Below are 12,803 nucleotides of genomic sequence, written 5' to 3'. Positions count from 1 at the left end.
AGACATTGTTACATATCCCCTGAATTAATGACAAAATCTCCCCTGGTTGAGAACAACTGCCCTAGAAAAGCTGATTAAAGCATCAAAATGGGCAGGGATAGGCTGATGGTGACTGAGGGAGATTGGGGCCAGACTGTGGAAGGATGTTATATACGATGCTAAAATTATGTTGAATGATTTGGAATATTTTACAGGTAGCCCTAGATTTTGATTCATATTAATTTGTAATGTTTCTCCAAATAAACACCTGCTTAACATAGACATTATGAGCAGTTTAGTAGCAGGTATATTAGAGATATTAATTTCCAGGAGTGGCCTAAAAGATTGCTTGTAGCTTCTAGTACATGCCTGGCTGTATAATTTTTCCCCAAATCCTGTATAATCCTATTTCTAGAAATTTCTCAGTTACCACCATTGACACCACTCCATTCTGTTGCCTTCAGCAAAAAAGAGCACAAAATTAAGTTGAACTAAGCAAAAATAAATCATTGAATGGATGGGTATATTAGCCAATTAAATAATTAAATGAAAAAAGGAAAGACATTAAGAAAGAGAAGAATGGTTAAGAAAGGAAGAAGTAGGGGTGCCTGAGTGTCTCAGTTGGTTGAGTGTCTGCCTTGGCTTTCAGGACATGATCGCAGAGTCCTGGGATCGAGCCTTGCGGTGGGGTCCCTGCTCAGGGAGGAGTCTCCTTTTCCCTCTGCCCCTTCCATCACTCATGTTCATGCTCTTTTTCTCTCTCTCTCTCTTAAATAAATGAATAAAATCTTTAAAGCAAAAAGGAAGGAAGAAATCTTCCATCAATAAAGTAATAAAAGAGATTTTCCTGGGAGGATGGGAAATTGGTTCTGAAAAAACACTAAGTAATGACATCCTTTTTGGAAAAACTATTTTTCCCAGGGGACTACTGAAGGTATTAACACCATTGGGGCAAAAAAGTTCTTATATACTGCTGAACAGTCTTAACTATATTATCGTTAAACCCTGTATTCAATCCTTAAAAATGACTAACAAAAGGAAAAAAAATGCAGTGCTAAATTGGAAACTGCTAATAGTAATTTTTTTTTTTTTTTTTTTTTTTTTTTTTTTTTTTTTGCTAATAGTAAATTTAAGACAAAGGACACTTTGAACCTGAGTTAGACCTGATATTATGCACTCGGGATCAAACTAAATACCGTGTGTGTGCTTTTCAGTCTGGCCATCAGTCAAGCCAGAGCTTTGCAGTTTGACACAACTGTGAAGCAACTTCCCAGTAGGATCAAGGATAGAAAATACAGTGCAAACAAGTTTCCTGCATTTTAAAGGTAGAGCCGCCATTTACATCACTGTCATGGGCTATGAAGATATAGCTCCAAGGGGACTTTCTTTTTGAAGGTAGTGGTAGGAACAATTTGATTTTGAACGCCTCTGTTCATTTCAGGAAATTTTGAAAGAGGAAAGAGGGCAACAAAAACAGTCATCTCCAGATACATTCTCTTAAAAAGTTACCTAGTGGTCTTCGATAATCCAGGGTGTCTTCCTGAAAAAAAAAAAGACTTTTGAATCCTTTGACTCTGGTGAAAGGGTTGCTAGTGCTTCCTTTTCTCTAGGAGAGATAGATGCAGAAATTATGAAGAACTACATGTAGCACAATGTATTCTATTAAATACAATTTCACACTGCTTTTGTCCAGTTATTGCTACTGGATTAATCTTTTCTCCAACTTTTTGATTGTGGTAAAACTCATAGAACATAAATATTTGCCATCCTGATTGTTATTAAATGTATAGTTCAGTGGTAGTAAATATATTCATATTGGTCTAGAACTTTCACCACCATCCATTTCCAGGAATGGCAATACTCTACCCATTAAACAGCTCATTTCCTCATTCCCCAGCAATCAGCATTTTACTTTCTTTTTATGAATTTGACTACTCTAAGCATCTAATATAAGTAGAATCATACAGTATTTATTTTGTGTGTGTGACTGGTTTATTTCACATAATGTCCTCAAGGTCCTTCATATCAGTGCATCAGAATTTCCATCCTTTTTAAGCAAGAATAATATTCTATTGTATGTATATACTATACTTTCCCTAGCACCCTAGCTGAAAAAACTGTCCTTAACCCTTTGAATGGTCTTGGAACCCTTGTCAAAAATCATTTGCCCATATATGTAAGGACTTATTTCTGACCTTGAAACTCTATTCCATTAGTCTATATGTCTGTTTTTTATGCCAGTACTATACTGTTTTAATTATTATGGCTTTGTTAGTTTTGAAATCAGAAACTGAGACCTCTAGCATTGTTCTTTTTCAAGATTGTTTTGGCTATCTGGAGTCTCCCGATATTCCACAGAAATTTTAGGAGAGGTTTCTCTATTTTTATAAGAAATGTCATTAGAATTTTGATTGGAATTGCATTGAATCTGTAAATCCTTTGCAAGTAGTACTGACAACCTAATAATATCAAGTTTTCCATTCCATGAATATGGGATGTGTACCCATTTGTTTCTTCTTTAATTTCTTTCAGCATAAAAAAAAATAATAATTTCTTTCAGCAATGCTTTGGAATTTTCATTGTATAGGTCATAAACGTCATCAGTTAAAGCCTAAGTATTATATTTTTACGCTTGTGTATATAGATGAAATTATTTTTATAATTTCCTTCTCATATTGTTCATTGTTAGTGTATGGAAAGTCAACTGATTTTTCCATGTTGGTTTTGTATATTACATCTTTTGTGTGTCTAAAACCATGAATTCTTTAAACATCAGTATCTTAAATCATGAAGAAAACAAAAAATAGTTATAAACCATTGTTACAATACTAGCTTTTTTATAATTGCCCACATCTCTACCCTTATTTAGATCTTTATTTCTTCATTTGGCTTCCAGTTGCTGTGTAGTGTCCTTTTGTTTCACTCTGACATGACTCCCTTGAGTATTTTTTGCAGGGCAGGTATAGTGGTAATGAAACCTTTCTAGCTTTTGTTTATCTGAGAATGTCCTGATTTTGCCCTCGCTTTTAAAAGACAATTTGCCAGCTATAGGATGTGGTGTTTTCCTTTGCACTCTGAAAATATCAGCCCATTGTCTACTGGCTTCCAAACTTTTTGATGAGAAATCTGATAATCTCACTGATGGTCCCTTGCATGTGATGAGTCAATTCATTCTTGCTGCTTTCAAAATCTTCTCATCTTTGCCTTTCAGAAGTTTGAGTATAATGTGTCTTATGTAGGTCTCTTTAAGTTCATCTTGGAGTTTATTGAATTTCTTGGGTGTCTAAATTCATGTTTTTCATCAAATTTGGGAAATGACAAGCCATTCTTTCTTCTAAGATGCTCTGCCTCTTTCTCTCTTTTCCTTCTGGTATTCCCATAACATGTATTGTTGATCCACTTGATGGTGCCTTATAGCTCCCGTGGGTTGTTTGATTTTCTTAATCTTTCTGTTCCTCAATATCCATTGTCCTACAGACTAGTTTACAGATTCTTTCTCCTGCCTGATCAAATCTACCTTTGAATCCGAGTCCTTTTAATGGATATGAAATTCTTCATTTAAATATTGTACTTTTCAGCTTTGGGTTTTTTTTTTTTTTCTTTTTTAGGTTTTCTATCCCTTTATTGATATTTCCATTTTGTTCACACATTGTTTACTTGACTTTATCCACATCTTCCTTTAGTTCTCTGAGCATCTTTAGAGTAGTTGTTTTAAAGTCTTTGTCTAGTATATCTGTGATCAGGTCTTTTTCAGTGAAAATTTCTATTGATTTTTTTTTTCATTTAAACAAGCCTTACTTTCCTGTTTCTTTGCATGCCTTGTAATTTATTTTTATTGAAAACTAGACATTTGATTTCTTATAATGTGATAAGTCTGAAGATCAGGTTCTCTCTATCGCCAGGATCTGCTGTTTTTGTTATTGTTTTTATTGTTTTGGGTTTTTGTAACTGCTGTATGTTATCCCTCGTTGCCAATGATAAGCCTAAAGTGTAAATTTAAGGTCTTCTCAGGTTTTTTCTGAGCCTGTACTTTTCTCTGGGCGTGTGCAGTCACTTTCTAATTTTCCCTGTAGATCTTGTAGTTGTTTTTCCTTGTAGATATGCAGTTGTTTTTGAATGTCCTAATCTTTATGTTTAGCTCCTAGAGGGTGAAAAAGAGGAAAATGAGATTTAAGTCTTCCTTTATATCCTTTGGAAGTCACTTGAGCTGGAGTGGAGAGGGGCTTGCAATCATGTGGGGAGGTACAACAATGGTGGCTTGCTTCTTTGTCTGCATCTCTGCGATCAGAAGCAGCAATAGCACAGATCTCCAGTGTCTGGAGAACAATGTGCACCCCGCCCCCCGCCCTGGCCGCTGCCAGATCCTTCAAACTGTATATTGCTCCCAGAAAATGTACACAGTTGCCTGCCATTGGAGTTGGGTGGAAGAATGGATAGTTGCTATTGTACTAAGAACCAAAATTGATGAAAATTAACTGCAATTTACTGCTCAACCCCACTCCTGGAAGTTGCAAACTTTCAATAGACCCCAGAGTTCCAAAATAGTTATATCAGACAGATTCAGGCAGTGCAATTGTTATGTAGTTGGGGAGAGAGATTCCTGGTATTTCTTACCTCATTATCTTAAACTCATTATTGATTAATCTTTTTATACATATTAAAATATTTTATTCTTCTTTCATATATGTATATATGTACATATATATATATATATACACACTTAATTAAACACTGTCCATGACCCTCCAATAAAGCATTTATAAATTAAGTTCTTGGTCAAAAGCATGAGTTTGCATATTTATACAATCATTTCCTTTATTTCAATGACCTGTTTAGAAGAATTTCTCTCCAAGTGATTTACTGCTACCTAATCCACATAAGAACAGCTTCTTCATACCCTTTTTTCTCTGTGGCTCCAGCTAAACATTACTTATCTGTTAAATGTGTTTAGTTCTTTTCCTTTTGTCTTCTGACACATTTATCCCAAACAAAAATTCTTTTTTTTTTTAATTTTTATTTATTTATGATAGTAACAGAGAGAGAGAGAGAGGCAGAGACACAGGCAGAGGGAGAAGCAGGCTCCATGCACCGGGAGCCCAACGTGGGATTCGATCCCGGGTCTCCAGGATCGCGCCCTGGGCCAAAGGCAGGCGCCAAACCGCTACGCCACCCAGGGATACCCCAAACAAAAATTCTTATTCAAAGTGGCTAGAATAGGGCAAATTTCCAGTGCTTTCGTTTTTATGATCTGTGTTTCATACTGACCCTACACTATCTGAGTTTCTCTTTCCAGTTATTATAAAATAATAATTATAGAATAAAAATTACTTCAAAATTCAATTCTTTGTTATCTATAATTGGTGGTCTGAAAATGTTTTATCATAATAAATAAAATATATAGGGAAAATATAGTTCTTTTTTCAATGAGACATGCATATAGAAGTTTAGAAAGGTAAAAAGAAACACATGTCCATTACTCACATATTGTGAACTTTGCACATTTAAGAAGATACAACATGGATTACATAAACTCTGGGGTCCTTTCTAACAGTCTACTATTCTATGATCAATATGCTTGTCTTTCAATGATTTTAAAACACACATCCTGGGATATGCTTGTCTAGTTATGTTAGAGATGGTCAGATCTTGATATATTTATCTGTATGTAGGCATTAATGCTTCATTTATCAGGAATGACAGGAAATAAATTTTGTGAACTAAATCATTAAGCAACATTTTCAGGTCAGTACTTTTAAGCCCTTTATGCACAAGTATGTTTTAGTTTTGTTACAAATTCTCTGCTGAAAATTTTCTATTGTGTATTGCCATATATTGATAAAAGAACATAATCTCATTAGGCACACTTCCTGAACTGTAGCAAAGTATGGCAACTTTAGTAGTTGTGGGGGTTTGTAGAGCTATTTACCTCCGTACTATCTGACTTCAAACTAATAAGCCCTATTAGCTAAATTATAGATAGGTTAAATCTATTTAGAAGAACTTACTTGATTTTCCAAAATTTGTTTTATCTAGTTCTTCTGTTAATTTCTGTCACTCTTTCCTGTTGTCACTGTGTTTTCTGGTAAATCTGCTTCTTCAGTTTATATAAAAGAACTTGGTGTAATGACACTAAGGTTCTCTTACTTAAAATACATGAGCTATTTATTTGCTACTCAGGTATTTCTTTCACTTATCCTTTGCTTTACTCTACATTCTAAATTTTGATGTTACTAGTCAAAGAAAGTGAGACTTTAGAGTATTTCTCAGTTTCATCTGAAAAATGTGTATTATAGTATCTCTAACTTTCACTATTAATAATCATTTTATTATTTTGAAAGCAAAGCTATGTTAGAGTTCTAAGGAATTTCACTGCATACAATGATGTAGGAGAGAAAAGAGACAATTACTAGATCCCTCACCGTCTTACCAATACAAGAGCATGCTCCATCAAGTCTTGCCTCTCTCTTACTGCACCCATTTCTTTCTTCTTGATCATTTCTTTATGATACAAAGCATCCTGTTTTTCTCCCATCTTAAAAATATTTAATCCCACTATCCCCATCACTACTCTCCCATTTCTTAGTCTCTTTGGAACAAAATGCCTCCAAAATTGTCCATATTCAGCCTTGGCAATCCTTCCATCTCATTCTTCCATTCTTCATCTGGCTTTTGTCCTCTACCTCTCCACTAAAACTACTTAGTATAAAGTTGACCAAGGATTTCCATATTGCTAACTCTCATAGTTAATCTTGGTCCTCATCTTGCTCAGCATAGCCTCAGCATTTGACAAATTTAATCACTCCCTCGGGACTTCTTTAAATACTTTCTTAACTTGGGTGCAAAACATTTTCCTCATTGTTTAGTTATAAAATGAGTAAGTCTGGGAATCTAACATACAGTATGGTGACTATAGTTAACAATACTATATTATATACTTAAAAGTTGCTAACTGTAGATATTAGAAGCTCTCACCACACACACAGTAAATAGCAACAATGTGAGGTGATGCATACGTTAATTACCTTCTGTGGTAATCATTTCACAATATATATGTATACTGCATCATTATGTTATATGTCTTCAAGTTATAAAATATTATATATCCATTTTATCTTAATAAAGCTGGAGAAAAAAGAATCTAGCACCGATCTTTGCATTCAAGAAGTACTTGACTAAAAAAATATTGAGAACTTCTGTTAAAATCACAGCTATAAAGTAGTGATAAAGCAAGCCACATAATAAGATATTTGCAATAAATTTTTACTACAATAGACTTTCCATTAATTTTATGTAGCTACCTTCATGAATTACCAAAAATCTGGCAGCTTAACAACACAAACTCATTTCTCACAGTTCTATAGGTCAGGATTTGGACATGGCTCCCACTGGGCTAAAATCAAGTTATCAGTGACACTATGATTCATTCTGGAGGATCTAAGGATTCATTTCCTTGTTCGTTTGGGTTGTGGGCAAAATAAAGTTGCTTGTGGTTGTAGGATCAACATTCACATTTCCTTGCTGTCAGCTGAGAGCCATGTGCATCTTCTTAAGGCTGACACATTCTTTGGCTCATGGCCCCCTTATTCCATCTTTAAAGCCAGCAATGGTGGGTTCAAACCCTTTTTATATTACCTCTCTGATCCCTTCTTCTGCTTTCCTCTTATTCTTCGAAAAACTCATAATTACACTGGGGCCATCTTGATAATCCAGCATCTCTCTATCTCAAGCTTTTTAACCTTAATCATGTCTGCAAAGTCCCTCTTTTCATGAGAAGTAACATATTCACATATGCCAACGACTCAAATGTGGACATTTTTTGGAAGCCATTAACCTACCTATCACAGATCCCTATCTAAAATATTGAAATTTGGGGCACCTGGGTGGCTCAGTAGTTGAACATCTGCCTTTGGCTCTGGTCATGATCCCTGGGTCCTGGGATTGAGTCTCGCATCTGTTTCCCTGCAGGGAGCCTGCTTCTCCCTCTGCCTGTGTCTCTGCCTCTCTCTCTCTGTCTCTCATTAATAAATAAAATATTTTTAATTAAAATTAAATAAAATATTAAAATTATTCCTCTAAATCAATATGAAAAAAACAAACCAATAAAAAAATGGACAAAAAGACTTGAACAGGTACATCACAAAGAGGACATCTAAATGGCTATTAACCTTATAAAAGGTTCTCAAATTTCTAGCCAGTAAAAAAGATGATGATTAAAGCCACAATGCAATTATATTCCACATGCACCAGAATGACTAAAAAGTAAAATAAAGACAGTTCCAAGTATTGGCAAGGAATGGAATAGTTAGAATCCAAATCTTGCTGATAGACATGTAAATTGGTATAATCACTTTGGCAAACTCTTTAGCAGTATCTACTAAATTTGAACATAGCATACTCTGTGACCCAGTAATTCCACTCTTAAGTACACATGAAATTTTAAAAAGTGCTTATACAGAAACATTGGAAGATGTATAGAAATGTTCATAAGAACTATGTATTATATCAAGAAACTGCAGCAAATCAAATGTTTATCACAGGAGAATGGTTAAACTGTGTCATCATCATACAATAAGATATTAGCCAATAATAAGAATGTAGGATCTAGGGGCATCTGGGTGGCTCAGCTGGTTAAGCATCTGCCTTTGGATTGGGTCTTGATCCCAGGGTCCTGAGACTGAGCCCCACATAAGGTTCCCTGCTCAGTGGGGGGCCTGCTTCTCCCTCTGCTTCTGCTGCTCCCCCTGCTTGTGCTCACTTTCTCTCTCTCTCTCTCTCTCAATCTCTCAAATAAGTAAATAAAATCTTTAAAAGAAAAAGATTGTAGTATCTACAAATACAATTCACAGATGTATTAAACAAAATATGGCAGATACACATACAAGAGTACATAATTAGTGGGTGGATTTGTTTTGTTTTTTTTCCCATAAAGCTAGTGTTTGGTGTTAGAAGTCAAGATAGAGATTTTCCTTGGTGGGGAGCAGTGACTGGTAAGTGGCAGAAGGGAAGGCCTACAGGGTCTAGCAAGAGCTTTTTTCTTGATCTGAATGCTGATTATGCTGGTGAGTTTATTTTGTGAAAATTCAGTGATTTTCTGCATGTCCTACATACCAAAAAATAATTATATCACTTCCTTGTTTAAAATCCTGCAATGGTCCCCCATTTTTTTCGCATTAAAATCCAAAATGCCTAGAATGGATTCACGCTCTACATACTTTGGGCCTCCATTACCTTTCTGCTCTTATCTCTCACCATTCCCTTTGCTCACTCTGCTCCAACTATACTTACCTCCTGGTTGTTTCTGATTTCTGTTCTGTCTCCCACCAGAGAGCTCTGGTGGTATCTTTTTGGTCTTCCTGAAATGGTCTGCATATTAATAGATATATTAATCTTTCTGTCCCACTAACCTCCTTTAAATCTTTACTCCAAAATCTCCCTTTTGGCAAGGCCCACCCTGACTAATTCTGCCCCCAACACAAGCACAAGCCCTGATTGTCCTGATGTTACCTAACCTGTTTCTTTCCCCCCTATAGCATTATCTTCTAACCTTTTATGTATTTTACTTAATGTCTCTCTGCTCACTATAAACTATCATTCCATGAAAGCAGAGATTTTATATCCCAAGGACCTTGTGCTTAATAGGAGTTGCATGCACTAAGTGAATGACTTAGTAATCAAACAGTTCAGTCTGAGACAGGTTTTTTTGTTTAATGACTAGTAAAGTTCTCAGAGATAAATGATAGGATTCACCTCAAAACATTGTCCATAGCTAGCTGTCTACCAAAGGAAACAGATCAGAATTATTATCTGGGTGGTTTCTACCATTGAATAACAAACAACTATTAGGTATATGCTTATAAGAAAAGAATGACTTAGTATTTCTCATTGCACAGAAGAGTTAAACAGCAGCCCTGATGGTCATCCTTCAAAAAACCTACTTACAAGGTTGACTCTTGGCTGCCATCTGGGAACTTTAATTTCAGGAGTGGCCTCACTGTTCCTTACCCAATAATGGTGGTTTGTCTTCTAGACTGTGTAAACAATGTGGCTTATGCTAAATGCTCACCTACCTTCTGGGAGTTTGAAATTTTAGTATATGCTAGATAGATGGCATACAACCAATCCCTGGTAAAATTCCTGGGCCTTAAGACTCTTCCTGACACTCAACATTTTATAAGTGCTGTCACAATGTGGTGAAAATGCTGGAGAAATTAAGCATGACTTATGTGACTTCATGGAGACAGGACTCCTCAAGGTTTGTAGCTCAAAGTTTATCCCACATGCCTTTTCCCTTTGCTAATTTTTCCTTGTATCTTTTTGCTGAATAAATCTTAGCTACGAGCCCTCTGAGTCTTCCCTGTATATCACCAAACCTGAGTGGGTTTATGGAGACCCCTGACACACTCATTACACACAAATAAAGTAGTAGAAAATTTTCTCTTTTCTACATTCTCATTTTACACAATGGCTCAGAAAACAGAATTTCTAGGTGGTAAAAGAATGCAGATATTGTGACACATAGACTCATTCATTAGGGCAGTTCTGTAGCTACTAGGTCAGAACTTGGCCATTGAGAACACAAAGAATGTAAACTGGTGTGAATGTCCTGGTCCCAAATGCCTCTAAAAATTAAAAAAACTATTTTTTTCATGCAGACAAATAAATAATATCTGAGCTGTTTCTGAGGAATATGCCATGCACAATCAAGTCTGGAAGGATCTGAGGCAGTATGGAGTACACCATCCAGATCACAGGAGAGAGCAGCTGTCCAGAGATGGCTGACTGTGACCATGTAGAAATTGGAGCCCAATGCTGCCAGGGATTTGAGTTTCTAAGCCAGAAAAGCATTTTTAAGTAAAGTTTTCTAATATTTAACCCTTGGCAATAAACTAAAACAATGTTTAAAATGTCCAAAAAAAACCATATTCCATGTGGTCCACCAGTTTGGAATCTCTCGCGTCTGACATGAAAATTTATGAATGTATGTATTTAATTAATATCCTAAGCCTCCAACACCAAAAAATATATAAACCAAATTTCAACATAAAAGGGCGAAGATCTAGGGTCATTAGGCAAAATAAACGTAGCTCTTGCATAGCAGTGATCTGCTTTCAGATAATGTAATTAGAAAAGTTTCATGAAAAACAGCAAAATGCATCAAAGCTGACATCATGGGAGTAATCTGGATAAATTAACAGGACCAGAGTGCTAATTATTTTAGCTTCTAGAATGACAACCTTCACTTTCCCACAGATGCCAAATACTACTGTCTCTATTTCTTCAGCCCAAGACACCAATATACAAGGAGTTAGGTCCTCAGCAGAAGAGCTGACCAGTCCTCAATAATCCAGCCCACTCTCATCCCCAGAATGAGCAGCATTAAAGTCACCACACGGTTAATGATCTCTGGTCTTGCTAGGACTGCGATAATGCACTCTACCATTCTGAGGTTGTCAGGTGTTTTAACTATAGATTTAAGACAACACTTTTGCCCCCTTCTCTTACCATTTGCCTTTTGTCTGGGCTATTGATTTGCTCTCCAAAACAATCCAAGAAAAATATACCTTTGTAGACTGTTTATTATCTTTTCAGCGGGCTCCTAGTGGAAGTCTGAATTCCCTCACCTGGACTGCTGGTCAAACCATGATCTTACAATCTTGTCCATTTCTAATGTGATGTGATTCTAAACAGACCATTTATCTGCTTGTCCAGAAAAAGCTGAGGGGGTAGAAAAGCAACATACTCAGAAGTAAAAATGCTCACGTCATTATCCCAAATACACATGTTGATGACAACTATTCCGGGCAGTCTATTTTCCTCTCCCTCCTTGTTTTCAAGGTTGTAACTCAGTGACAGACTTCTCCTTCCTAAAAATAAACCATTTGTCTTCCAGAAATTCACTGAAGATGTCCCAGATTTGTGTGAGGCTATATATCTCACAGGACAAAATCTCTAAGAGTTGAGTTCTTCAAAAGTTCTAAGGAGAATGAAAATGCTCAAACAACTCCATCTTGTGCATATGTCTGTATATACACATTCAGTGTACTATTCATAATAGAGATCCTAATTCAAGAATAGAGGATATTTGCTTTATTACAAGTTGTGGTGCTAAATATAATTTAAAAACTATCATCTAATTTCTATTTTCTTTTAAAACATATCATTTTTTATAAAACTGATAGGGCAAAGGATGAATTTTTAGAAAATAAGGATCAAAGACACATTCGACCATTATGTCTTCAGAAAAATAGTCCAGCATCCTCTTTTTGGTTTCTTTGGTTTTTGTTGTTTTGTTTTTTGAGTAGGAGATCAATTCGTTTGGACCTAAAAATAAAGCCTTTGAGGGGAGCCTGGGTGGCTCAGTGGTTGAGTGTCTACCTTTGGCTCAGGGCATGATCCTGGAGTCTTGGGATCAAGCCCTGCATCAAGCTCCCCACAGGGAGCCTGCTTCTCCCTCTGCCTTCATCTCTGCCTCTCTCTCTAGGTCTCTCATGAATAAATAAATAAAATCTTTAAAAAAAAATGAAGTCTTTGAACTCGGTCACGTTGCCTGGGCCTTAGGAATCCACAGTTTTATTTCAAGATACTCAATTCATTTTCATCCAGAAGTAACTGGAATAGGTAATGGTCTAAGTTAGGGGCACCAGGAAAACTGTCCAGAGATTCATTCTATCACATGTTGTCCCTAATTGTTTTCACAAGAAATTCTACAAGTCTTTGATTCTTGGCCTCCTTGTGCATTTTCCTCCATTCTGTGTCCTACCGAAGAACACAAATACCCCTGCAAAAGTAACAGATCAAGTGCCTCACACCATTATCTAAATAGT

At 36.1% G+C, this 12,803-nt stretch overlaps 1 long non-coding RNA gene across 11 annotated transcripts in view; it reads right to left on the bottom strand.

The window, feature by feature from the left end:
• Positions 1 to 12,803, bottom strand: part of LOC140636580 (uncharacterized) — a 456,565-nt gene that overhangs the window by 86,722 nt on the left and 357,040 nt on the right. For 9 of the 11 annotated variants that reach the window (XR_012033785.1, XR_012033776.1, XR_012033784.1 and 6 more), the window contains one exon: positions 3,426 to 4,120. This is a non-coding gene — a long non-coding RNA (uncharacterized lncRNA). Of the gene's footprint in view, positions 1 to 1,488; positions 4,121 to 12,803 lie in introns of those variants that run through there. The other 2 variants (XR_012033782.1, XR_012033777.1) reach the window with 1 other exon arrangement.

The sequence above is a fragment of the Canis lupus genome, chromosome 7 (assembly GCF_048164855.1).
Source record: "Canis lupus baileyi chromosome 7, mCanLup2.hap1, whole genome shotgun sequence".
Lineage (NCBI taxonomy): Eukaryota > Metazoa > Chordata > Mammalia > Carnivora > Canidae > Canis > Canis lupus.
The sequence above is the reverse complement of the archived record's forward strand: the minus strand, read 5'-3'. Positions and strand labels throughout refer to the sequence as shown.